The sequence below is a fragment of the Arvicanthis niloticus genome, chromosome 11 (assembly GCF_011762505.2).
Source record: "Arvicanthis niloticus isolate mArvNil1 chromosome 11, mArvNil1.pat.X, whole genome shotgun sequence".
NCBI lineage: Eukaryota > Metazoa > Chordata > Mammalia > Rodentia > Muridae > Arvicanthis > Arvicanthis niloticus.
The window spans coordinates 69,339,852-69,366,732 of NC_047668.1; the positions used below are offsets into that span (position 1 = coordinate 69,339,852).

Consider the following 26,881-nt stretch of genomic DNA (forward strand, 5'->3'; position numbering starts at 1 on the left):
TAAGCCTTTAAAACTTAAGCTGACCATAGCACAGGCCTGTAGAATGTGAGCTCCCAGCCAGCCTAGCCTACATAGGGACAGTTTGTCTCAAATAAATAACCGGGACTTAGCTCCACTGAGCAGTGTGGCCGAGGAGATATGACACTATCTTGGGCCTAGATGTAGGAAGCGGTCTGTACAATGGGATCTGTGGCACAGGACCACAGACACTGAGAGCACTGCAGCAGAGATCGGCCTATGAGATTAGATAGAGAAAGGAATCAACAACCGTGGACAGCAACAAAGTCTTTCTGTGAGAGCTGAGACAGGGACATGACAGGTTGGGTATTGGTTGTCAGTAGCGGCACATGTCACCTTGGCTTTGTGCTGGAACCAGTTTGCATCTCTCCTTTTCCGTTAGATGATTCCCAGCACACAAACCTGTGGCTTGGTTGTGAGGAAAGGCGCAGCCCTGTCCATGTGTGTTGCTCGTGAGTGATCCCCATGACGGATGTACGTGGGTACCCCTGGGCTGTGTGGGGCAGCTGGTGCTACACGTCTTCTTGCCGTTTGGTTTTGGTATACTGGGGCAGCAAAGAATGCAATGGGCTTGGCCATCATCAATCAAAAGAGGCAAGTTCAAAACCCAGCTCTATCACTTGTTAGCTGGAGAACCACCATGAAGCCACAAAACCTCTCTGAGCCTGAGTTTCTCTCCATGTAAAAAGAAGAAACGCTCACTTCACCTTAAACAGAAACAAGCCAATAAATAAACAGTGCTAGGTTTGCAGGGTCATTATTAGGATAGATGAGACGAGGTAGATATAAAATCATAGATTTTACTTGGGCTCCAGGAGAGCTTGTTTTTCCTGCCCTTCAAATACCACACCTGCTATTCATTTAGCATAACAATAGCAGGAGCACGAGTATGATGTGAATGACCAGTTAAGGCTCTCTAGCTCCTAATTAAGAAGTCTTTTTCTGCCCTCACGCGTTTTTCCCATAGTCTCGTTCTTTGTTCTGAACTTAGAGGCATGCAGACTTGCTCTTCACTGCTGGGTAAAATGTAAAGAAATACAAATCCTTGGGTATAGTCCGGTATAGACACCAGTAAGTTTCTACTGATGTTAGTAACTGTTAAAGGTTGTCATTTTGCCCGGTTCTGACTTAAGACTGTCTCCGTGGAGAATGGAGAGGTGGGTAGCATGTTAAGCCCATGTATGGGTCTTGTAGAGAACAGGAATTAAATTGTCAGCAGGCACATCAGTTAGCTCACCGCGGATACCCCTGGCACTGGAGTTAGCTCCATAGGGATCCAATGCCTCTGGCCTCCAGGGGCATGGCCACTCACACGTGCACAGACACATTCCCAGGATTTAAAATAATAAAAGTAAACCTAAAAGCCGGGCGGTGGTGACACACGCCTTTAATCCCAGCATTCCAGAAGCAGAGGCAGGTGGATCTTTTGAATTTGAGGCCAGCCTGGTCTACAGAGTGAGTTCCAGGAACTCTGTCTTGAAAAACCAGGAGGCTCGAGGGGGCAGGGGTGGGGATAAGATTATTCTGCCCAGGCAGCCACCAGCCTCCATGGCTCTTGCTGGACTAGGAGTCTGCTCAGTCAGTCTCTGGAAGGACCTTCAGTTCTTGCACATCACTTTCTCCTGCCTCGGCCTGGCATGTCTGGAAGGCCTCTGGTCTCAATTGAATGTTGGACCTCTCCAAAACCCATCTGTTAAAGCCACAGTCCCCAGGATGGCTGGGTAGAGACTGGGCCTCCAAAGAAGCAACTGATTTAAACAGGGCCTCGTGTCCTTAGAAAGAAAACTGAAGAGCCAGGAGAGGAAGGCGGTGTGAACAGTGAGAGGTTCACTGGCTGCAAGCCCGGAGGAGGACCCTCCTTAGATACTGGATTCTGTCAGCTGTCAGCTTGATCTTGGGCTTCCCAAGCTTCTAGAATTGAGAGAAATAGCTATCCACTGTTGAAGTCACCAGGAGTGTCTTCACATGAAGTCTTGGGGAGCATCCCTGAGGCAGATCCACGCCCACATGGCTCCCACGGACAAGACTTGAGTTCATGCTTCTGCTTCCTTCTAATCAGCCCTTCCTCACCTCCAATGTCTTTCCTCATCTGCTCATTCTTGAATGGGCTTCTCTGCTCCCTTATTAGGGAGCAACAGATTCAACAAGTTGACATTCTCTGGGAAATTTTCACTCCCAACATGATCTACCCAGCTTTCTGTAAGCAAAGCAAGGGTGCTATTAAATGGTGCTTGTGGCTGCTGACTGGGAAGGTGTGTAGCTTGCTCTGGATGCTTGGTCCTCATAGTAAGGTGTGGATGGGTGTGAAAATGATGCCTTCCCATCATTTTCTGGGGTTTCTGCCCACTTAATTTCCTTATACTCTTCCTTCCCCGCAGGAACCCACCCTAGGCTTCATCCCACTTGGGGTCAGCTCACACTCCTCACCTGTCAGGGCAGCTGGCCTAACCTGGTCAGCTCTGCCGATCACTAGTACTGTTTCACTCTGGGAGGGCTGGTAGCCACCGCACTGGGCTCTGTGTTCAACACTGGCCTCGCCTTTCCTCAGCATTCAGCTCCAAGAACAGTCTCACATCCCCGTTTTACTGATTCTGTATGGCTCATGGAGAGAAACTTCCTGTGGAGGATTTCTAGGGAGGGAGAGTAGCTGAAGGAAGGTCGCGGTGGGATTGTAGTAACCGCAGATCAGCCCCTCCCCCTGGCCCAGACTTGAGGGCTGCCTTACCTGTCTACTTTAAAGTCCTCTTTCCCCTGTCCTACCCACCAAGTGTCCTGCTAGATGCAGAGATTATACCTCTGCATGTTCGAGTACATTTCCCTAGAACACCAGCAACTTGGAGCTACACACACACACACACACACACGCACACACACACACACACATACACACACACACACCTCTGCACCTGCATCTGCCTGCACATGGTGGGACCATGAGGACCTAGGTAGGAAAAAAGAACCTTTTTTTTTTTTTTTTTTTTTTTTAATTAACCAAGCTCTACTTAAGCTGGCAAAAAGAATGTCCATGGCTATATTCTCATCTCTGGACCCTGACATAGGACAGGGTACCATGGGTCTCCTTCTACCATACGATACTTCTGGCTGGCCCGAGCCTGCTTCTGCCCGATCCCAGCTGAGCCACTCAGTCGCCTTGACTCCTAGCCCCACCACTCTGACGGCCTTTGCCATGATTGTGCTCCCAGAAAACATCAGCTCTGGTAGCGCCTCTCCTTCCACGTAAAAAGAATGGAGAACGGCGTCTGCACGAACTCGGGGTGTGTTTCTTCTTGCCTTGTCAGAACAGTAGCTCCTATCTGGTTGGTGATGGGCTGGGAGCCAGACCCAACAATGGAGGCCTTGTAAGCTTGCCCAGGGGTGTGCTGGGAGCTCACAAGTTAGCGCGCACACACAACCCTTCCTGGTGCCACCTTCTTATCTCCTGCCATAGAGCCTTTGCCAGTCCTCCGCCTGTAACTCAACCCCCTGTAATTGCATGTCTCAGATACGGCATTCCTGGGCTTCGGCCATGATTAAACACTGACTCTAGGAGCTGAAGCCTTCGCTGACAACTGCAGGAGCTCCTACTGGGGAGGTGCTAGCTGCGTGTCCACCACTCTCTTGATTTTGGAGATACAGACCTCAAGAGCAGACACGGCTGCCTGGGATCCTCATGCGCACACCCCTATGGGGCCTCTAAGCACTGACCCTGTAACTGTCCCAGCCATCCCCTGGCTCCCCTGCAAGCCCACTGTCAACCTAGACCTGTAAGGGTGGATACTTTGTGATGTTCTGCAGAACCATGGGTCATCTCCTATCAGCTGTCACTTTGTCTGTCTCCAACATTGAGATCTACTCAGGTCTGAGGACTATACCCAGGACACCACAAGGGACTGGGGGCCACAGGGGCTATGATGCTCACACTGCTGGCAACACTGAGATACAGACACTGAGTCTCCTAAGTAAGGGGTTGGTACTTTAATAAGGGGATTGTAAACATCACACCCCCGTCAAGGAAATAGGTTTAGAACTTGGGAGCCTCACACTTCAGGATCAACCCTCTTGTCCATAGTACAGAGTACTTCAGGATCTATGTCCTTCAAACCCTGTGTCCCACCTCAGGGACTCAGGCCTCAGCAATTAGACATAGGCATAGTTGTGCTTGGGTAAACTAGGAGACCCTGAAACCACAATGAGGTAACTCAATTCAACTCTCTAGCTGACATCCCATTCACCCCCTTTATAACGGCAGTGTGATAGCCCAGATACACATAGAGACCCTAAGCCAGGTGAAGCACAGAAGCATCCGACGGAGTCAGCCTCAGGCCTACAGGCACCCTTAGCCTCCCAGAAGGCACAGCCTTCAAGCAAGAGCACTCAGCAAGTTGAGCCTCAGAGGCAGGGCTTCTGGATGGGGGAAAGTCTCACTGAGGACCCCCTTTCACCAGTGTTTCCCAGTCTCCTTGTATGGAGCTCCTAGAGCCAGACTGATCAGGTTCAAACTCTGGTCTTGCACTGATTACCTGGAGAATTTTGACAAACTTCTCCCTTAATGTTCCAGAGTCCCATTATTTCCATCTGTAAAATGGGTGTAATAAAAGTCTACTGTCACTGTGGCCTTAAAGAAGACCATAAGAGAGAATGGAGTGTACCTGCCTCAGTGTAGATGCTGTAGAGGTGGCTGGCAGTTCTGCTGGTTGTCATGACAGTATCCAAGGAAGAGTTGTGCTATTACAATGGGGGAGGGGGGCTCATAAACAAATGTGTTGCTCCCTTAACCAGAAATGCCTTCCCCTCTCATCATTATAGACTTCCCAGGCCGCCAGAAGCTCTAAGTCCCTGGGCAAGTACTCATCCTGTGAGCTGTGTCCCTAGTTTCTTGTACCAGAGTGACTTATTCTAGGTCCTAAGCCAACTGTGCTCAGACCCCAGAGGCATGCTTAGATCTATGGCTGTGGTTCTCAACGCCCCTAATACTAAAATTAACCCTTTAACACAGATCCTCATATTGTGGTGACCCCCAACCATAAAATTATTTTTGTTGCTACCTTGTAACTGTAATTGCGCTACTGTTGTGAATCATAATGTAAATATCTGATATGCAGGATATCTAACATAAGACCCGAAAAGGAGTCACGACCCACAGGTTGAGAACCGCTACTCTACGAGAAGAGCTTTGCCCTCTTTGGAGCCTCTGGTGTAGGTCAAAGGTCTCCAACCATGACACGGACAATGAAGGGTCTTAGTATATTAGGTATCTTTGGGTCTGTGTTACCTCAAGGCTTCTGAAGTCAGTAAGATGTATGCATCATCTCACACCGCTCTGGGGACCAGGAATTTGGGAGGAGTTTAGCACACTTCTACTCTGGGTCTGTCATAAGCATGCAGTTGAAGTTTCAGCCGTGGCTTGGTCATCTGACGCCCAGATGGATGCCAGGATCCACTTCTACCACAGAACAGTCACATGCCTGTCCTCTGTACTGCACTGATATTGTTGTGACCCTTCTGCTCTTGGCCACATGGAACCTTCCATAGGAATGCCTGAGTCTTCTTGAGACATGGATGCTGGTTTCCTCGAGAGCAATAGTTCTCAAGCTGTGGATCACGACCCCTTTGGGGATCGAAAGACTCTTTCCCAGGGGTTGCCTAAGACCATAGGAAAACACAGATATTTACGTTGTGATTCATAACAGCAGCAGCATTAGGAAAGCTGAGAACCACTGTTCTAGAGTTAGTAATAGCAATTTGAGAATGGTCTCACAGTATATTAGTATGACCCCACCTTGGAGGTTACATATAACCATTTTCATGATATCTGATTGTTTAAACACAGCAGATTTACTTGGTATGGGAGGGTGATGCACTGGGGTATGAATATTAGTAGGTAAGAATCATTGGGAGACATTTTAAAACCTGCTAGCACATCAGGAAAAGATACTGAAGAGACATAATTTTACTTCCCAGAGATAGTGACCTGAGTGAGCCACTGGGTAGGAGGATATGAAGAAGGAAGTGTCACCTCTGAAAGCATAGGCATGGCTTCGATACCTTCCCACACGGCTCTAGGTCATCCTGCCTATGTATGCTGGCCACACTGCCAGCCAGAAATATAGTTTTGATTAGTTATAAAGATTTATATTTGATTGAGACATGAGCCATCCTCCTCCTCCTCTCTCTCTCTCTCTCTCTCTCTCTCTCTCTCTCTCTCTCTCTCTCTCACACACACACACATACACACACACACACACACACACAAACCCCACTCCTGGTCTTAGAGCATTTGGAACATGGCTCCATCTTAGCTTCTGAGTATCTGATGTGCCATCCCATAGTAGCATCAGGAAAGAGGCAATGTCAAACTCTTGAACTGTGTAGACTGTAATTGTCTTCTCTCTGCCATGGTCTGGAAGGGACTTTGTCATGAAGAATGGCTTCCCTGACTTCTGCTCTTCCCAAGGGCATCATCGCCTACCTTCCGAAGCCCAGAGCTCCTTTCCCAGGTACAACGTCCTGGCTCCACTTCCTCAGGGCTGCACACTCCAAAACATGACAAGAATGTGGTAGCTTATGTGTCTGACAGAGCCCTTGCCTCCTCAGAGCCCCTGGGTCAGGGAAGGAGACTGGTGCTAAAGCATTCTTCAGGCCCTGAGTACCGTGAGAAGTGACCAGTGAATTCTAACCTAGACCTCTCCTGATTAAAAGATCACTGGATTTATTTATTTAGCACTGGGATCCATTCGACATGGCTATACCTCTAGTTGTCTAAAAAACAGTCTTCTTGTTCAAATGTTTCTAAAAGATGTGTGGCTTGCAACAAGAATAATCATAAGCACAGGAAGATGATGGGGAAGCCATTGGAATATCAGAGAGAAGATATTCTGATATCTTCTCTCTGGAGCTGGCAAGGGTAGGCAATGGGAAAGTAAGGACTGACTGGGATGCAAGCGATGGGGTCTATAGATATGGTGAGGCTGTTGTTTGGGTTACTTTTATTGTAAAGAAGGAAGGGAGGGATGGAAGGAGGGTACATTTTGGTTCACAGAGTGAAGAGACAACCGTGATGGGGAAGGCTTGGTGGTAGGAATGCAGGCAGCTGGTCACATTCCATCTGCAGTTAGGAGACAGAAAGAGATGAAAACTGATACTCAGTGCGGCTTCTCCTTTGTACTGCATCTGGTACCCCAGCCTAGGGGATGATGCTACCCATAGTGCAGGTGGACCTTCCCACCTTAATTAATCCTATCCAGAAATTCCTCAGCCCAGAGGTTTGTCTCCTGGGGGATTCTACATCCTTTAAGTTGACAGCCAATATTAAGCAGCACAGATGGTGATGATGGTTAATTAAAAATGCCCTGGCAGACAATAGGAGTCTACCCAGCAGCCAAAAATCAGACTAACACCCAAAACATAACAAGCATGCAGTCAAGTGAGGGTGTGATGGACAGAATCAAGTACAGAGATGCCCTCACTAGCAATAGTATATTCATACACTGTGTACATCTAACCCACGTCAGAAACAGTTGGTTGTTTTGCTTTGTTTTGGGTAGTTTGTTTTTTGTTTTGTTTTGTTTTGTTTTTACCAAGCTCATGGAGCAGAATGTTTGGAAGCAAACAAACCAGATGTGTACTTTTTTAAAAGTTAATTTTAAACAATGTTCAGACATGCTGTTTCATCTATAATGCGGTCTTTAACATATTCGGCATTGTAGTTGTGAGATATTCATAGAGATGTGCAAGCTCCATTTCTGTCTACAGCCAGAGACGACACTTCATCACTGCAGAAGGAAACCCCGTGCCCATTCGTCTCTCCCAGCTCCTTCTGCCCTCCAGCACCTGGTAACCACTAATCTACAGTCGCTGTGACCTGCCTATTTGGGGATTTCATATCAGTGGAATTGTACATGTGACCATTCTTGTCTGACTGTTGACTTACAATGTTTTCAAGGTTGATCATGTTATAGCATGTGTTTCATGCCTTTTTATTGACTAACCTGTGGATATGTGTATGTATACATATACAAACCTTTTATCTGTTTATCAGTTGACACGTTTGAGATTTTCTTCTTCGAGCTACTATTTATAAATAATTTTGCTGTTAATATTCATGTATACGTTTCAGTGCAGATGTATGTTTTCACGTCTTAAGGGTACAATTCCAGGGTTAGAAAACAACCCATGTTTAACTTACTCAGGAACTGCCAAGCCTTCTTCCATAGCAGCTGCAACATATTATGTTACCATAGCCACGAATGGTGGGCAATGGTTCCAATTTCACCCATCCTTTCTGATACATGCCATGACCTGCTCTCTATCCTACTCTTAAAATGTCATCCTATGGGCGTGGAGTGGTATTTTATTGTAGTTATGTTGAGCATGCTTCCATGTACTGATTTTTCATTTTCTTCTTATTTTAAAAAGAATGGGTGGTGTCGCGCCCCGCTTGTCCAGCAAGGAAGACGCGACAAACCGGATTCTTCTCAACAGCCTTTATTGGAAGCGCTCTTTTAGGTTTCTGGGAGAGACTAACTGGAATGCTCAGAATGGGCTACTTATATACCCCCAGCCCTGGGCGTGGCAAAGCACATGGAGGTGTCCGATTGGTCAATTTGCAATGACTCATTAGCATACTCATTAGCATACCCCGCCCGGGCGGGGTGATTGGCCAGGTTCGTGGTACCCTAGTTGTACCTTATTTGCATGCCCCGTTTGGGAGGGGCTGGAGTCAAGTTCAGCGCAGTGCACTGATGGTTTTCCCTGAAAGCCTTGAGTTAGCCGCCATCTTGGATAGTCGCGAATGTCAGCCGCTTTTGAGGCTGCGGCGCTGCTTCTCTCGGCTGGCAGCCACAGCCGCTTTTAGTCTGTGGCGCCGAGAGAAAAAACGGGCAGCCGCCTTGAGTCGGCGGCTGCACCGTAAGAAAAAACAGGTAGCTGCTTTGAAGTGGCGGCAGTTCCGCCGCTTTTAGCAGCTTTGAATCGGCCCGCTTTTCAAGCTGACATGACAGACCTGCGGTGCCTTCCAGCCGTCAGGTCTGTCAGGTCAGCTTCCTACAGGGTGGTCCTCCTCCACCTAGAATCAAACTCAAGGACAAACACTACTATTGAGCTATATCCCCAGACCTTTTTAGATTGAGGCAGGGTCTCATTAAGTTGCCCAGGCTGGTCTTCAATCTACTTAGTAGCTTAGGAAGTCTTGAATTTCTCATCTTCCCGCCTCAGCCTCCCAGATGCTGAAATTAGATGTGGTGGAGCAGGCTTGCCATTTGTCTTCTCTAGAGAAAGATTGTTCCTTTGTCTGTTTGTTTGCATTTTGTTTTGTGTGTGTGTGTTTGTTTGCATTTTCTAACCCAAGCTGACTTGGAACTCACTGTGCAGCACAGTCTGGCCTCATACCCAGAATGATTCTCCTGCCTCAACCTCCGGAATTTATAGCCATGCATCACCATAACTTGCTATCTTATTGTTGAATTATGAGGTGTTTTTTAATACATCTGTAGACAGTTTCTCAGACATGTAATTGCAAATATTTTCTCCACTGTGTGGTCATCTTTTCACTGTTTGGGTGGTATTTTTAAGTACAATGTTGTGTTACTTTGATGAAACTGGCTTTATTCTGGCTTCAGTTTGTACTTTGGTATCAAATCTAAGAAGTTAATATTTGATCCTCAAACATACTGTGTAGTTATATCTCTGACACTCAGAGGTACACTCCACTTTGGTTAATATTTTAGATGTGTTTATTTTCTTTTTACATGCATGAGTGGTTTGTGTCCATATATGTTTTTAACCACATGTGTTCCTAGGAAGTCAAAAAACGGGGTGGGGGAGAACCCCTGGAATTAGAGTTATGGATGTATGTGAGCCACCATGTAGGTGCTGGGAGCTGAAACCAGGTCACCTACAAAAGCCACAAGGTACAGTGGTCCTATTATATATTTTGAATATGAATGCTCCATTGTTCAGCACTATTTATTGAAAAAACTATTCTTTCCCACACTGAATTTTATTGCCCCCTTTGTTGTGAATCAGTTAACCATATGTCTAATCATTTCAAACTCTCCATGCATTTACATTGATCTACACATTCATGTTGCTGGCCCTACCAGCCTAACAGCACCACAGTCCTGTAATAGATTTTGAAAGAGGAAACTGTGAGTCTTTCTACTTTGTTCTCTCTCAAGATTGTTTTGGTTTGTTTGTTTGGTGCCATTCAGTTCTGATAGTTCTATATGAATTTTAAAATCAGCTTTCACATTTTGGGCTGGTGGGGGAAGCATTTGACTTTTCAAAGGATTTGTGCAGGAGTCTGCAGAACATCTTCAGGCGCACTGCCATCTACCAACAGTGAGTCTTTGAATGCACAAACACAGGGCGTTCATTTACTCGGGTTTTCCTTCATTTCTCCTAACAATGTTTGGTAATTATTCAGTGTACAAGCCTTCAAGTTCTTTTGTCAAATCCATTCCAATTTTGTTATTTTTCAATATGGCCCTAAGTGGAATTTGTTTTTTAAATTTAATTTTTGTATTGTTCTACTAAATTTTCATGAGGAAAATTAGTTAACAAAAAGTCTGCAAGCCTGAACTACACAACTCTCAGATTGCTCAACTCCCATGGCGAGCCATGAGCTGGCTAACCTGCAGTGGGAGGAAGAAGGCTGTGACCTCTTAACTCTCACCACTGCAGACAGCAGTGGCTTCTTCCCCTGTGGCCCTGAAGAACAGTTGGCTAATAAGGACCTCCCAGAAGGCACATGAGAGTCCATGGAGAAGAATGGATAAAGGACTATTTCCCAGTCTGAGGCACTTGGTCCCCTAGGAGGTTGGGAACCCTGGCAGTTCTTGCCCAGTGGGATCTCCTCATTGTTATGTATTTTCCATTCTTCTTTTCCAAGAGGAACCTTTAATTGTGGTTGCCTGTTTCATCCCCATTGTATATTGCGCATGAGTGGCTGGCTGGCTGGAGGAGATGGGCACAGAGACAACCTGCCTTTTGATTATATGCCACTGGACCAATATCTGAAGTTCACGGAGAGATCATACAATCACCAGGAGGACCCAGGCTTTGAGCTAGTTGCAGTAATTATTGGATAAAACCTGGTGGGCTTTGAACTTGGGAAAGAATTGGCATGTTTTGTGTGAGGAGGAGAGTGTGCATTTATTCAGGCAGAGAGCACTAACTTCAGTATCCATTGTCTTCTTTCTTGTTAGTGACAGAATGTTTAACTGGACTTATTGATACCAGGATGATATGCCTTAACTTCCCTCACAGCTAGAGATGTCTTAAGGGCAAGCCTGTGAATAAACATGATGGAAATGTAACCTCAGGCAGGGTCTGCAGACTTCTTCCTCTATTTCAATATCCTTCTGGCCCATGTCTGAAGTGGGGCAGTGGCTGGAGCATCCTCTTAGGAGAGACGAGGCGTTAACAAAGAAGGATCCTTGCACTGCCTGCCTAGGATTTGCCTCCACAGTCAACCTCCTTGTTTGGTACTCTGACTCATGAGTCCTTTTGTTGGGTCAGACTAACTTTGATTCGCTCTAATAAGGCTCTGTTCCATCTTTAAGATGGGACGGACCAGACTGTTTATATGCAAGTAAAAATGACCCAGTGGGGAGAGATAGCCTAACAGAGAATGAGAACATGGGAACCAGAAAAAGAACAGAACCCCTGAGAGGATGAAGAAGAATGAGACCCTGAGAACAAGTGAAAGGATTTTTCTTTGCCTGGAAAAACTGGGGTGTTTCATCCACCATGATGAGAAGGCTAAAACAGATCAGTATGAATCCTGAGAGACTGCGGACTCCTTGGTAGGGCGGTAAGTGATGCTCGGAATACCTACAAGAGAACAACGGAATGACAACTCATGGATTCCTCTGACTCCGCACTGGCACGGTTTACTTTCATTTAGATCCTTTAATGACATAATGTGCTCCTGTAAAATAACACACAAAGGCAAGCCTTGGTAATGACCCACATCTCGCCACATCTGCATCCCACTACCGCCTTCAGTCATCCCACATGTAATATTGCCATGCTTTCTCTATGCTTTCTCCATGCTTTCTCTATTATATGGTCTCACTGCCTCTCTACATTGCTAAGAAGAAAATTGTATTAGCTGCTTTTAACATCAATAAAAGGCCTCATTAATCTGTTAAGATTTACCTTTTTTGTTTATCTGTCTGTAGCTATCCCTCTGATATTCTAATCTCTCTAATATTAGTCTGAGCAGTCTCAGCTGGCGTAAGAGCGAAGCTGACTGGAGAGGAGAAAAATCTTAAGGCTGGTCTCGCACTATATTTCCAGACAAAAGCCTCTGCACCCGTCTCACAGTGGGCATGGCTGCAGAAGGGTTAAGACTCACCAGCCCTGGTGTCCCTCTGGCTTGAGGAGAAGGGCAGCTAAAAACTCATAGTTCCTCCTGGGTCCACTGCTGGTGTCAGGAAAAGTCAATGTGAAGATTTGACTTCCAAAGTTGCCTTCTGATCCACTACCATAGTCTTCTAATCACAAGCTGAGGAACAGGTGCCATCTTGGTTCTGAAAGATTTTCCTTCTAAGAGAAGATATTTGAAAAAAAAAAAAGAAAGAGAGGTGAACCCACTTAAGAACCAAGAAAAGCTTCAAGAAAGCCCTGGGCCTGCCTGCCATTGTTCTTTAACACAATCGGTACAGAAAGAAGAGGAAGGTCCATCCCAGAGTGAGCCTGTGTTTCTGTAGTCTGAGGAAATGTTTGCTTCTGAATTTTCCCTGTTGGGCTCAACTCAGTTATGCTGTTGGAGGAGGGGCATTAAACACAGCCATACAATTATTTTCTGTTGCTAACTCATAAGAAGACCCCCACCTTAGAAGCTATGCTTTGTGCTTCCCACAATTAAAGTCAACTCAGTCATTCTGGATTTCTGACGGGGTTGAAAACTTATAGCTATTTACCTTGAGAGAAAAGATCTGAGTGTATGGTCGTCAGCTGACATTCATCCTAAAGCCAGGTTCAGAACTAAATGTTTTAGTTAGGAGAGGTGCTGGTAGGTCAACAAAAGGATGGACTGGGTATTAGGACTATCTTGTACCTCACTGGTACAAATTGGCATAATTATGCTCTAATTGTATTTTGAGAGAAAAGTTTCCTTTTAACAGGAAGGGTGATGTGTAGAAGGAGCTAAGGTGGGAGGAGTACTGAGAGGAAGAAAAGGAGTAAGAAGAAGAGAAGAAGAAGGAGAGGAGAAGCTAGGTGATGAAAGAGAGATAGAGGGGGGAGACAGGGAAGCAGATGTTCATGAATCTCCACCAGTCAAAGATAGTAGATATATCTAGGTTGGGTAGTGGGTTACACCTCTGATTGAACAATACCAAACTTATAAAGCCTATGATTAACATTTTTTAAAAAAATGTATAAATGCAAAAAGGAAAAGGGGGCATGGGATAGGGGTTTTCTAAGGGGGGGAATGGGGAAAGGGGATGGCATCTGAAGTGTAAATGAAAGATCTAATAAAAAAAATATATAATAAAAAAAAAAAAAAGAAGACCCCCACCTCTCTCACATCCCTAGGACCCAGGACCAACTAAGCTGGTGCTGTCAGCCTCTGGCCCTTTCTGTTTCCCCCCTGTGGTGCTTGGGCTACAGAAAAGCTGGTTGAGGGTACAGTCATGGACCACTGCAGAGGAAAGACAAGGTGCCTGGCTGCAGTGTCTCCTGAGGCCTTTGTATGGTTCTGGGAACTTGAACGCCTCTGATTCCCCAACTCAGGAGAAGAGGGAACTATCTGCTGGACTACCCTTACATGAATAAGGCACACAGCTCCTATTGTCAAGGAAGCCAGGGACAGTGATTTGTATCTTTCTACAGCTTCAGCGTTCACAGGCTACCTGGCAAAGGACGGAGCCATGGCCTTCACTCTGTAGGGGCTCCTGCACTGAGCCAGAAACGAAAGCCACATGTAGAACACTGGAATATACTTGAGCTGGCTAGTTTTTTGTTTTGTTTGACATAAGCCAGGGTCATCTAGGGAAGGGTAAACTGTAGGCAAGCCTGTGGTGCATTTTCTTAATTGATCATTGATGTGGGAGACCCCAGTCCACTGTGGGTGGTGCCATCCCTAGACAGATTATATAAACAGGCCAAGCAAGCCATGGAGACAGAATTCCTCCATGGACCCTGCTTCAGTTCCTGCCTCCAGGTTCCTGCTGAGTTCCTGCCCTGGCTTCCCTTCCTGATGGACTATAAGCTGTAAGGTGAAATACACCTGTTTTGTTCATGGTGTTTATCACAGCAACAGAAAGCAAACTGGAGTCTGAATATGAAAGACAGAATAACTCCTAAGGAGGACACAGCTCCACAATTTGTCCCCACATTCTGAGCAAAGAGCTGGCTACAAATGGGCCTTTTCTGGGACAGAGGTAACTATCCCAGGAAAAAAAAAACTCACCCGGTAAAAGAAACTGGGTTTGGGCTCAAAACTGTGGATACTAAGAGAAGGCTGTCAAGATATTGCTTTGATTACAGACGTATCTGATAAAGCAGAGACCCAAAATAAAAGAGGCTCCACCGAGATGGATTGTTTTTTTTTTTAAATATATTTATTTTATTTTATGTGTATTGGTGTTTTCCCTACATGTACATATATTCACCCACGCACACCTCATGCCCATGGAGGCCAAAAGACGGCATCGGTTCCCCTAGATGACAGAAAGCCAAGAGGAGGGTGTTGGCAACCAAACCCCAGTCCTCCATGAGAGCTGCAAATGCTCTTAACTTCTGACCCGTATTTCCAGCTCAAAATGGATTGTTCTTTTCCTCTGTGTGTCCAGAAATAGAAGCCAGGACTCAGGCTGCTTCTGACAGTTCCTTTGCCTGTGTTCTCACATATACGACCCAAGATATGACCTCACATACATGGCCACACACAGGTTTGCAGCCTGTACCACAGATTCGAAAGAATCCAGGAGCGCCTGACTCCCTCCTTTTAAAGGCCCCATCAGTAAGCTACCCACAGTACTTTGCTCACACCCTACTTACCATAACTTTTATACCCATGGATTGCAGACCTCTAGCTGCAAGGAAGTCTGGGAGTCTGTAGGGTTTTTGTTTTTCACCAAGAAGCTGTGTGTCCAGAAAAAAAGAAAAACAACTTAATTTTTTTTATTATAAATATGTGTCAATGTCTCTGCGTGGGTATGTGACCATGGATGCAGGTATTCAAGGAAGTCAGAGAGGTCAGAGCTCCTTGGAGGTAGAGTTATACAGGTGTTATGAGCCACCTGATATGGTTGCTAAGAACCAAAGTCCAGTCCTCTGTAAGGGCAATGTGTGCTTTTAACCAGTAAACCATCTCTCCAGCTCTAGAAAAGACTTTCTGATCTATGAGAGAAAAGGTAACATTGATATGGGGGTCAACTAACAGCTGTGTCACAGAAGACCCCAAGTGTACAGCACAGAGATTCTTGTATGTGTCTGATAACGGGTAGGACAAAGAATCTGAGAAAATTACATCAAGACATCTCCCTGGCCAGAGCAATGTCTGGCCCAGATCTGGTCACATGGTTTGATGAGAGCCTATACAAACTTTCTAACCAAACCCAGTGACAAATGATAGCATTTTCTTTCTAGTCATAAAACCATGAGGATGTGACCCTGAACTGGGTGACATGGTTATTTTCTCTCTAGGTTGGGGGGGGGGGGGAGGTGCACAGCCCATCTGCAGAAGAAAGGATACAGCCAGCTCCTGAGACCCTTAAGGAGAAGACGCAGAAGATGCCTTTGCCATGGAAGTTGGCCTCAGCTTCCCATCCTTCCCCATCCTTGCTCCTCTGGAGAAATGTCTCAAGACGTCTCTCCTCCCAGGCTGACTTTCGGCCCTTTTCAGCCCAGAGTCCTGTCTTAGCACTGAAAGTGGCATTTCCCTCCCCTCCCCCCCAGACCCCAGGAATGAATGGATTTGTGAGCAGAGAACACACCTGACGTTGAACACAGGATAAAAGCATGTGGATTTCCCCTAGTTGACTCTTCTTGCTGCACGATAGTCCCGCTGCACTTTCAAGTTACCACAGAACACACCTTGCAGGGTAGGCTGCTGGGCCTCTCCTCATTTTCCCAGCCGGCCCTGCTTCCTGACAATCAGCCCCACCCTCAGGCTTGCTCCAGCAGGCCCAGCTGTGAGGAGGGGGCGAGGAAGGGCAACCATCAACAAGGACTGCATTCTGGGCCGCTGCTGTTATCAGCTAAGCCTGGGCTCTGACTCACCTGCCTCTGTGGGCAGCCTGTGGGTGTGGGTGGTGTTTGATTTGCCTGGAGGCTTCCCTTTGCCAGGACCTGTGAGTGGAGGTGGACACTAAACAAGAGGCCCATTGTTTCCTTCCCTCCAGAGTCAGGCTCTTTCCAGGACTTCCCTGAGCTGTCTTTTGTTGCTCATCCTCCTCCCTCTGGCCCCCTGCCCTCCAGCTTTTCCCTACCACCCCCTCACCAGCAGCTAGCGGTGGTAATGGTGAAGGCAGGAGGCGGTGGTAATGGTGAAGGCAGGAGATACCCATGAGGTGGACGCCCAGTAGTCAGAAGGAAACATCTGAACCCATGACCTTTGGGCTCCCCACTCCCTTGAAGCCTCCAGAGTCCCCCTCCACCTGCTGTAGACAGGAGGTGGGGTGCATAGCACAGTCTCTTTTCTCTCTTGGGGGGAGGTTGGGGATTGCTTTTTATTTTAAACCATCATCAGTGTGGTTTGGCTTCTTGGGCCATCTTTTAAACTCAGATTACAGATCTATGGGCTTCCTTCTTTGCTGTACCGGTCTGGGTCTGCCGCTGCTGCCTCGGAAACCCTTTGGTGGTGTGTCTGTCTACCTGACTGGTCTTGGCTGACTGAGGTGAAGCCAAAGCTACCTCCATCTCCAGGAAAGAGCAAGCCAAGAGTCAGAAAATTAAAAAAGAATGATTCGAGCACCTTAGGTCTTTGAAGAGCATTCGGACACTTCCTCCTGAAGGCCGTTCCCATCACTCCCTTCTAAGAAGAAGCCGGCTCTCCTCTGAGCACCGGCCTCAAAAAAACGAGCAGACTTACCTAGACCCACACCATGTTTCCAGTCCGAATACCACCCCTGCAGTGGACTCATTGTCTCTTTTTCTAAAGTAGAGGTGGAACAGTCCAGTTTGGTGATGGATCCGACAGACATTTAGGGCCAAGCTGATCACATATTGAGTCTTTCTTTGTGCATGCTTGTGTGCCTGTGTATGTTTAAATTTCTGAAACAGGGCATCGGGTAGTCCAGACTGGCATTGAACTCACTGTATTACCTTGAACCTCTGATCCTGCTGCCTCCCTGAATGCCAGAGTCACAGGTAGGCACTGCTAACTACACTCAGTCTCATGCAGTGCTGAGAATCTAACCCAGGGCTTTGTGCAAACTACACAAGTTCTCTACCAACTGAGTCCTTGCTCCATCAGCTAAGGAATCTAAAGCCCAGCACACCCATGGATTGGGCCAGCGGGATTACAAACATTCAAAGAAAACCTAGTGAAGCCAGGATGGCAAGGTGATGCCGTTGAACACACAGAGCAAGGAGAAGGGACACAAGGGGACCGAGAAGAGCAGAGGATTAGCGAGACAGGTCTGCTAACAGCCACGAGCATCCACTACATGTGAGCAGGAGCCCATGGAAACACTGCCGTACTGGGCAGAATCAGGCGGGCGATAACACCACATCCCACCAAAGCAATATTTGCTCACTGTCAGTTCCAACTCTAACCTGGAGGAAATGATTTCTGCCTGTGGGAATAAGGGCGTAGGCAGAGAGGAGGGCGCCTGCTGACACCACTTCATCTCCTCTGTGAAGTTCAGCTGCTCCCTCAACCACACAAACAAAACCTCTTTAGACCCCGCTGAAGCCCCTTGAGATCGGCTGTTACAGTACTAACCGCTCCTTTCTTGCAGCAAGGTTATCTGACCCACGTCAGAGTTCCTGGAAGGATTTTCTTCGCCATCTTACATCGCCAATGGTTCACAATGCCTCATAGAGATGGCTGCTGCCTGACATTGACCACTGAGTACTCTGTCTCTTGTTTAATCACCCTGCCACAAAATGTCAAGATCTCCAATCCTCCTGAAGAAACGGAGGCTGAGGACAGTAGCTGCCCCCACTGAGCCACTTAAATCAATTAAATCAGAATTTAATTTCACCCATCTTGCTCCAAGACTCTGACTTTCACTCCCCTTGAACATCCATGAGGAGACGAGAAGACCATAGTGCAGAAAGTGGGACCTGCATCTGTGACATGAGGTCACAACAAGAGCTATAACAAGCCAAGTCAGAGACCCAGTGGCAGCAAGAAGAGAGGCTGGGTCCCTCCTCCTACTAGAAAACAGTGCAATGGGGGAGAAGGGAAGAGGAGACACTGGTGTGGGTTCCCTGTATGTGCAAGGCGAAGCCTTGTAGACTGAGAGAAGTTTGGATGCAGCCAGGCCAGGGCCCCTTCTCTATGTAACACACTACACACTAGGAGGGACTGCTGCTAGGGCAGGGGGAGCCTAAGTCTGGAAGAAGCCCGGAGACCTTTCCTTCTGCACTGGAGCAGAAGCTGCAGAAAATCACATGGACCGGGTGAAAGCAGCAACGTGGAGCGGGGGTGGGGTGGGGGGGCTAATCCTGGTGGCTCTTCATGTCTCCCCCCCCCCCCAAGGCCCAGCTCAGCTCAGCATCAGACTCTGGAGGGATGTTCCTAACTCTACCAGCAGAGGTCTCCAGAGCAGAGGGCTAGAGGGCTTGGGGGCAGGGTAGGCTGCACACAGCTCTCCGCCCATTCACAGGTGTCCACATGCATGGGTGGTCTTTACTCATGCATAGGTGTGTCTGTGCTTGTGTGTATCCTTGTGGGTGGGTGTAAAATGAACGTATCTGTGTTTGTGGGCAGGAATCTACAAACAAGACCACGATTGCTGGTCGGCGTTGAAGGCATCCTCTTTGCACACGTGGGCACTGTTTGTAGCCCCATGAGTATGTGTGTGCACTGGGTGCCTGTATAACTTGTGCATAGACCTGCCTGCTTGGGCTTGTAAGCAAAGGGGGAAAATAAGTAACACGATTAGCTGTGGTATGCGCACCTGTAATCATAATACTCCAGAGGAGGAAGCAGAAGGATGGCTCATGGTTTCAAGAAGCCTATCTGGGCCAGACCCTTCATGAAAACAGGAGAAATGGGGTGTGGTGTGGTGTGGTTGTGCACACCACCACTAATCCCAGCACTCGGGAGGCAGAGACAGGCAGATCTCTGAGTTTAAAAGGAGAGGGGACAAAGGGAAGTGACAAGACACGGGACAAAGGATTATGACCTCTCAACCCAGCCTAAGTTTCTGTTAAAACCCCTTAGTCAGCAGGTGCTGATCATGACCAGAGCTCTGACCCATTCTGATTGTATTTGCAATCGGTAGGCCTTGTTCTTTGGAAGAGAAGGGCAAGCAGGAAGAAGGTAGGTGACTACCCCACAGGTGGATGGCTGGCTTGGAGAGGACAAAGGGGTCCGGCTGTTAGGCAAATCCAGGACCCAACTCTGCACCCGATACTGGAAGCCCATGCTGTGGGTAGCCACTTCTCTGGCCTGTGTGAGTTTCACCAGGGCTTCCAAGACAGGTCAGACTGGCAACTCTCAGCCTGTGGAGTGAGAGGAACTCTGGGCCCCACCACAGAAAGCTGTTTTAGTGTCCTGGGCTTCTATAACAAATTCCACACAGAGAAGCCTACAACATGACAAATGTCCCATCACGGCCCCTGACACCATCTTCCAAGAGCAGCATCCTTGGACACAACTGAAGAGTCTGCAGGGCTGGGCGTACTAAGCAAGGTCCCTTGCCTTTTCCAGGTTCTAGGACAGCCACGCTGTGTGTGCTTCTTTCTCCTGCTTTCAAGTCAGCCACAAGCAGCACGTTCAGACACTGCACTGCTCCCAAGGGCCCTCCCTGCAGCCTTTGCTTGCTGTCCTCTCTCGTCTGAGAACTTTTGTAACAACAGGGACCACACACAATCTTGACAGTCTTCCTACTTCGAAGTCTTAATGTAATTACACCTGCAAAGCCCCCTTTGCCTGTAAGGTGACATATGCACAGGTTCTGGGAAGTGGGATAAGGACATCTTTTGGGTGGAATATATTATTCTGAGTATCAAAGAAAATGGCCAACCTCTGTTAGGGTGACACCTTCTTCTTCTTCTTCTTCTTCTTCTTCTTCTTCTTCTTCTTCTTCTTCTTCTTCTTCTTCTTCTTCTTCTTCTTCTTCTTCCTTCTTCCTTCTTCCTTCTTCTTCTTCCTCTTCCTCTTCTTCTTCTTCTTCTTTCCTCCTCCTCCTTCTTCCTTCTTTATTCTTCCTCCTCCTCTTCCTCTTCTTCCTCCTTCCCTCCCTCCCTCTCTCTTTTTCCCCCTGAACCCAAGGCCTGATACATGCTAGACAAGGGCTCTAACACGTAGCCTATATTTTAAGATGGTCTCACTAAGTTGCCTAATCTAGTCTTGAATTCACTATTGTAGGCCAGACTGGCCTTGAATTTGCAATCCTCTTATCTCAGCCTCCTAATTAGCTGACTATTACAGGCTTATCCTAGCAGGCCTGGCTGGGAGTTGGAAGGGGCACTTTTTGTTTTTTTAGATTTAGTTTTTAAATTTTTAATTATGTGTCTGTGTGTCTGTCTGTGTGGGAGTAAGTTCATGTGAGTACAATTAACCACAGACACCAGAAGAGGGCAGCAGATCCCCTGGACCTGGAGTTACAAGTGGTTATGTGTGATCTGAAATGGGTGCTGGGAACCCAACTCAAGACCTCCACAAGGACAGATGGCTCTTGACCACTGTGAGCTATCTCTCCATCCCTGTGACACTCTTAATCCTCCCATGGCTTTCCCGAGACACTCTCCCAAGCTGAGAACACTCCTTTGTTGAGGATTCTCTGACCTTGGCAATGCTGTCTAGGGAACTGAGCTGTCCCAAGCATTAGGAACCAGTTCTGACCAGTGAAGGGGCTGCCCTTTATCTTGCTCTCCAGCAGCCCAAGGCCAGGAATTCATTATTACTGGGTACTGATTCCTGGGCCTCATCTCCTTCCCTTACCCTGACCAGCCATGGGTCCACATCCATGCTCCTTGAAGTCTTTTTACGCTATCAGCATTGGCCCCTCTGACCACTGTGCTAGGCCACCTTTGGACTACAGGGCTGAAGCCAGCAGGCTACACTCCTCTTCATATGGTGGAATCCCACCCATGGGCTCCTCCATGGAAAACCCAACCACATAACTCAGCATGAGGAAGAGGGTCATGCATGACAGCATAGGTCAGCACTAGGGGGCCACGGAGACCCCAGGCTTCCCAGATGCTTTTTTAAATGAAGCTCCCCAGCCCAGTCAGCACCACATCTGGAAGCAGGCTGGAAATTCCAGCCATGCTCCCCTGCTAGGAAGTGTGTCAAATCCTCCCAGAGACTTCATGGAAGCAGGAAACACTGGAGAGGGGCTGACTCTGCAGGACCCTAAGAGCGTTGGAGAAATCCAGATGTTACCAGGAGTCCACAGTCCTTAGCCCTGCTCTGTGCCTGCCCCCAAGGAAATTCAAGAGGCCTGGAAGGGATGACAGAGCTCGTGTCTCATCGGGACCCACAAGTGCATGTGTGCGTGTGAAATGCTGAGTTCTTGATATACGCTGAGTTATTTTTTCCTGGAGAGAAAAATGTTGACATGCCTTTGGAGGGTCATCTGCCCAGAAAGTCTCTTGATGCATGAAGAAGGAATGGTCTCTCTTCTCTCTGACACACGCACGCATCTCCCAGAGGCCCCAGGGCATCCATTCCTCAGAGCTGTGCTCACTGAGAAGAGCTGGCCACTGGCTCCTTCTGCAGCTCCCAGCAAGTGTAGCCCTCCAGTGATTGCCATGGCCACAGATCAAATGGCCAGAAACAGCAAGCACTGGTTTCCCTCTAGTTCTGGAGGCTTGGAAGTTCAAATTCAACATCACTGGCCTAAAGTCAGGCATCTACAGGCCAAGGCTCTGGGGCAAGCCCACTTCCTCGCTGTTCTTAGTGTCTAATAGATGTTTATATGCCTTGGCCTGTAGCCCCTTACCCCACCTTCACAGACCACCTCTCTCCCACCCCCTTCACCATGTCACCGGCTCTAACTCATTCTCTGTCCCTCTTATAAGCCACTTGTGATTAGATTGGACCTGCCTCAGCAGCAATCAACACCTCAAGATGCACAACTAATCAAACCCTTAAAGCTCTGTTGCTGTGAGGATAACACACAGAGAGACCTTAAGACCGAGCTTCACTGTCCAGCCATGTGCAGCAGAGGCCCCTCCCCGAGCATCAGTTTCCCTCCTGTTGCTTCAGGGTAGGTCCTCCAGCTAAATGGGCTTGGCCTCTCTGCTCTCTGCTTAGAACAGTCTCTGAAGCTCGTGTGGCTTCCTTTCCATTGCCAGAAGTGAGACTACTCTACCCTGCCTTTAGTACCTGGATGCCATGCACCAGGTAGGGATATGTGCCTACACCCAAGCGACATCCTCCACCCACGAAGAGTTTACTCTCCTCAACCCCCGAGTAGTTTCAGATCTTAGCTCTAACTTTCTCAGGTGCGGCCTCACTTGCCTATCTGTTGTTTGGGAAGAAGAATCCAGAAGAGATATTCGGGAGGAAGGGACGGCTGTGGACATTCCCCTCTAATGCTGTTTCCAGTGCCTTGGTCTCCTGGGGCTCGGCCACCTGCCTGGTCTCCTCAGCACTGTACTGACACTCTCCCTAGAGTACCCAAGAGCCTTGGAAGCCTTGTGAGTTGCTAAGGTGAGGTGCTGTACTTAAGCCTAGGAACACTAGAATTCAGAGGCCACCGCACACGCCTGTAAGGAAATGCAGCCACGGCTTAGCCAGTCCATGCTGTTCCCACTGCCTCGTGTCCCGACTGTTATTTCTGACGTACAAGCCACCTCCTGCAGAAAGCATCCAGTGTAAACTCCCTTAGACAGTGCTCCCAGAACTGTGGAATGGCTCCCTGTGCCCAGGACAGGCACTGATTCCTGCCTAGTGGTCGAGCTCCTGCTTTGGAGGGGCTCAGAGTAGGAGACAGGCAGCGACTGGAGAGATGGCATGGAACTCATCTCAGTCTGCTTCTCCAAAAGGGCCTTTCATGCCAGCTTGCCACAACCTGGAACTGACAGAGAAAGGAGTGTCAGTTGAGGACTATAAAGGTCAGGTTGGCCTGAGGGCATGTGTGTAGAGGGACTGTCTTTATTAACTAAGGTGGGAAGACCCAACCCGAATACAGGTGGCTCTAGTCATGAGCCCCACAGTGGATGAGTGACAGAGGCTGCTGAGCAGAACAGTTAGAGAGAAAGGATCTGTGAGTTTATTCTCCCCCTGCTCGTGATGGTGGGTGTGGTGCTTTTACGGTCCCTGGTACCAGGAGTTCCCTGCAAAATGGATTGTAACCTGGAAAGGCAAGCCAGATGAGTCCTTTTTTCCTTAAATTGCTTTTATGTCATATCTTATCATAGCGACAGAAACGAGAGTAAAACACTTTATCTCCCGCCGCAGAGAGATGTCCCTGAGTTAGCTAGATTTCCACTGTAGTGACGAAAAACAAACAAAAATCGGAGATGATCATCTTGAAGGAGGAAAGCGGTACCTCGCTCATGGTTTTGGAAGGTCTCCATCCATGGTTGGTTGGTCCTCTTACTTTGTGACAACGCAGAGGTCATGGTAGGAATGTGGGGCATAGAAGGCCACTACTTCGTGGAAGCCAAGAATCAAAGAGAAAAGGATCCTTTAGCTGCTTCGAAGACACACCCTCCAAAAGACAAACTTCCTTCCGGTAGGCCCAGCTTCCTGAAGGCTCCGTTAACTTCCAATGGCTCCTCAGGCTGGGCCCAAGCTTTCACTACAAAGTCCTTTGTGGATGCTTTATAGCAGTCCTTGTCCGAGGACCAAGAAAGAGGGCTGAAGACTGTGACTGGGAGCCATCAGTCACTGTTTGCCTTCCCTATGGTGGCGGAGAACTAGGTGAGAGGTTGCCTGACTCCTACAGGGAGGTCCCAGGGGGCACCAGTCCCCAGACCTAAGACAGAACAAACCCAGACCAGCAGACACACCTGAAGGCAGGACCAGCATATAGCTGTCCTTGTAGAGACAGCACTCTGCTGACTGAGCCATCCAAATTCTGTACTTTTGGGGGAGGGTGCAGTGTGTAGCTCACTATGTAACTGTGGGTAGCCTGGGAATCACTCTGCAGAGAAGACTGCCTCTGCCTCCCAAGTGCTGAGATTAAAGACGTGTGCCACTGTGCCCACCTAGATTCTGCTAGGGGTCACCTGGGTATGCCCTCTCTGCACAGAAAGAGCCTTTAGTGCTGTGCAGTATAGAGTTAGGAACATCTGGGTCAGGATGCACCAGACACCTGGAGGCAGGAAATATCTGTGCTAATGTCACAGTCTGGCCACAGACTGGCCTGGTTCCTAAGAGAACTCTGGGATTTCACCACGCTGTGGAGAGAAAGGCCTGGGTTCCAGCTCTGGGCTCTTGGCTGTGCATGTGGTCATTTCCCTCTCTGGAAAATCAGAACAATAACTAGACACCCCTCCCAGGATTGTCTCAAAGACTAAGAAAGATGACACCTAGGGTGTCTGACAGGGATGACAGTATCAATAAGAATTACAGCCTCACCATTGCTTGCTGCTCCAACCACTTGCTCAGGGTCAAGAATCAGGAACAAAACCTGATTAAAAAGTCACACCCACTCAGTTCAAGACTCCCAAAGAGATTTTAACTGATCAGGCAGGGATGTGCTGGCTGGTTTTATGTCAACTTGACACGAGATAAGAGTCATCTGAGAGGAGAGAACCTCAGCTGAGAAAACGCCTCCATGAGATCCAGCTACAGGGCATTCTCTTAGTGATCAAGATGGCACTATTGTGGGTGGTGCCATCCCTGGAGGTCCTGACCTCTACAAGAAAGCAGGCTGAGCAAGCCATGTAAAGCAAACCAGTAAGCAGCACTCCTCCATGGCCTCTGCACCAGTTCCTGCCTCCAGGTTCCTGCCCTGCTTGAGTTCCTGTCCTGACTTCCTTTGGTGATGGACTGTGATGTGGAAGTGTGAGCTGAGTAAACCCTGTCCTCCCCACTTGCTTTTGGCCATGGTGTTTCACCACAGCAGTAGCAACCCTGACTAAGAAGTGTCGCAGGGATCTTTGTTTATTAGTATTAAATATGTCTCCTTATGAGCTGGGGGACACAGATTGATTGGTAGAATACTTGCCTTGCATTCAAGAAACCCTGCATTCAATTCCCAGTACCACATAAACCAGGCACGGTGGCTCACATCTGTAGTCCCAGCACTTGGGAGGTGGAGACAGTATCAGAAGTTCAAGGTCATCTTCAGCTACATAATATGACATTCTGTCTATAAATAATTAATAAACAAACTTCCTAGGTGGTCCTGGACTTTGGTCAGCTTTGGAAACCACCAGAATAAATGATGCAGGGGTTTTATTTTCATCAAAGCCAGTTTGTATCCTCCAGCTAGAGGTCCAGCTTGAAGGTACCTGTCCATGGCCACTAGTCATAGCAAGTAAGGCCACTGTTTACCATGGGGAGGCTGGCATTCCTCCAGACAGTTCCAGTGACAGGGGAAGAGACAACACCCTAGTCCCCTCCTGCAGCTGCCTCAGCACCGTGGCCAGTGGAGCTCACCGTGAAATTGGTTCTCCATCCTCCCAAAGCCAGAGCAGGAGGCAGCTGGCTGACATCACAGATCCCACCAGAGGAGAGGCCTTTGAGAGCCAAGGAAATCCAGCCACCCCCTCCACCCAGCCCAGGTTTCTGCCAAACCCTGTGCCCTTCCCTCCTGATGGGGACACTCCATTTGGCCTAAGGAAACTTCTGGCCCTTGCATTTCCCAAATTAAACCAAGGCTGAGGTGTGGGGGATGGCCGTGGCTGGAGGAATCTGAGGGCAAGAGGAAAGTGAAGATATAAAGGAGTCCGGTGACCCTTGGTGAAATTGGAGGGGTTGGGTCTGATCCTGCCTCTGGTGACCTGGCCTTGATCCCCACAGGGGAAGTGCCTCGGTCGAGGATGGCTGAGGAAGAGGAAAGGCACAGAAAGATAGCACCGACCTCCACCATGGACTCCGACTGTTGACATGAGAGAGACAGGCCCGCTCAGCCTTGGTCTGGCTCTGGTCCACCGTGAGGAGGAAATGGTTTTCACTAAAAAACAAAGTTGAAAAACAGTTTGCTGACGGGGAATGAAAAAGGAAAGAGGGAAAGGAAGGGGAAGGGAAGGCTAGCTAAACTGTCTGCTCATCAGAATCACCTGGGCAGCTGCTAAAAACACAGATTCCGAAGCCCATGCCAAGTCAGTAAAATGTTATTCTTGGTAGCCTGGCTTTCTCTTCCTTACGGTTTAAAGACATAGACTCAACCAGCGTGGAAGATCTGGTGCTGGGTATGCCAAGGCGAAGGGCTGGCTCACAGTCCTTAAGGAAACGCCAAACCAAAGAGACCCAACAAACTCAGGGGAAACTCCTAAAGCTACTCACTCCTCCCCAGCCAGTCTGGGGCTCCCTGAGCTGAAACCCCGTGCCTGCCCTCACTGTGTTCCAAGAAGGGTCTTCAGGACTCTGCTAACACTTTCCTCTTGTCCCTGCCACCTCAGCCTCCTATGGGAGGCTCAGGCATTCCCACCCTGCAGTCCGCAGCCTAGCAGCATGTCTCCTAACAGGACTTCGTACTGTGGTTAATTAGGGACCTGGATTACCCAGGTGTGGTGTCTTTGTAAAAGGGACACAGGGTTAATTGGAGTAGGAGAGAACAGTAGGGTGAGGGAAGCAGAGATCTTTGTAGATCAGGGAAGGGGCCACAGA

General features: G+C 48.1%; 1 long non-coding RNA gene across 28 annotated transcripts in view; it reads right to left on the reverse strand.

Moving 5' to 3' along the window:
* Positions 1 to 8,451: 8,451 nt before the first annotated feature.
* Positions 8,452 to 26,881, reverse strand: part of LOC143443925 (uncharacterized) — a 100,542-nt gene continuing 82,112 nt past the window's right edge. For 22 of the 28 annotated variants that reach the window (XR_013113360.1, XR_013113366.1, XR_013113362.1 and 19 more), the window contains 4 exons: positions 15,966 to 26,225; positions 15,028 to 15,111; positions 12,377 to 12,567; positions 8,452 to 11,850 (listed from right to left, as the gene is read on the reverse strand). This is a non-coding gene — a long non-coding RNA (uncharacterized LOC143443925). Of the gene's footprint in view, positions 11,948 to 12,376; positions 12,568 to 15,027; positions 15,112 to 15,965; positions 26,226 to 26,881 lie in introns of all 28 variants that reach the window. The other 6 variants (XR_013113358.1, XR_013113364.1, XR_013113344.1 and 3 more) reach the window with 6 other exon arrangements.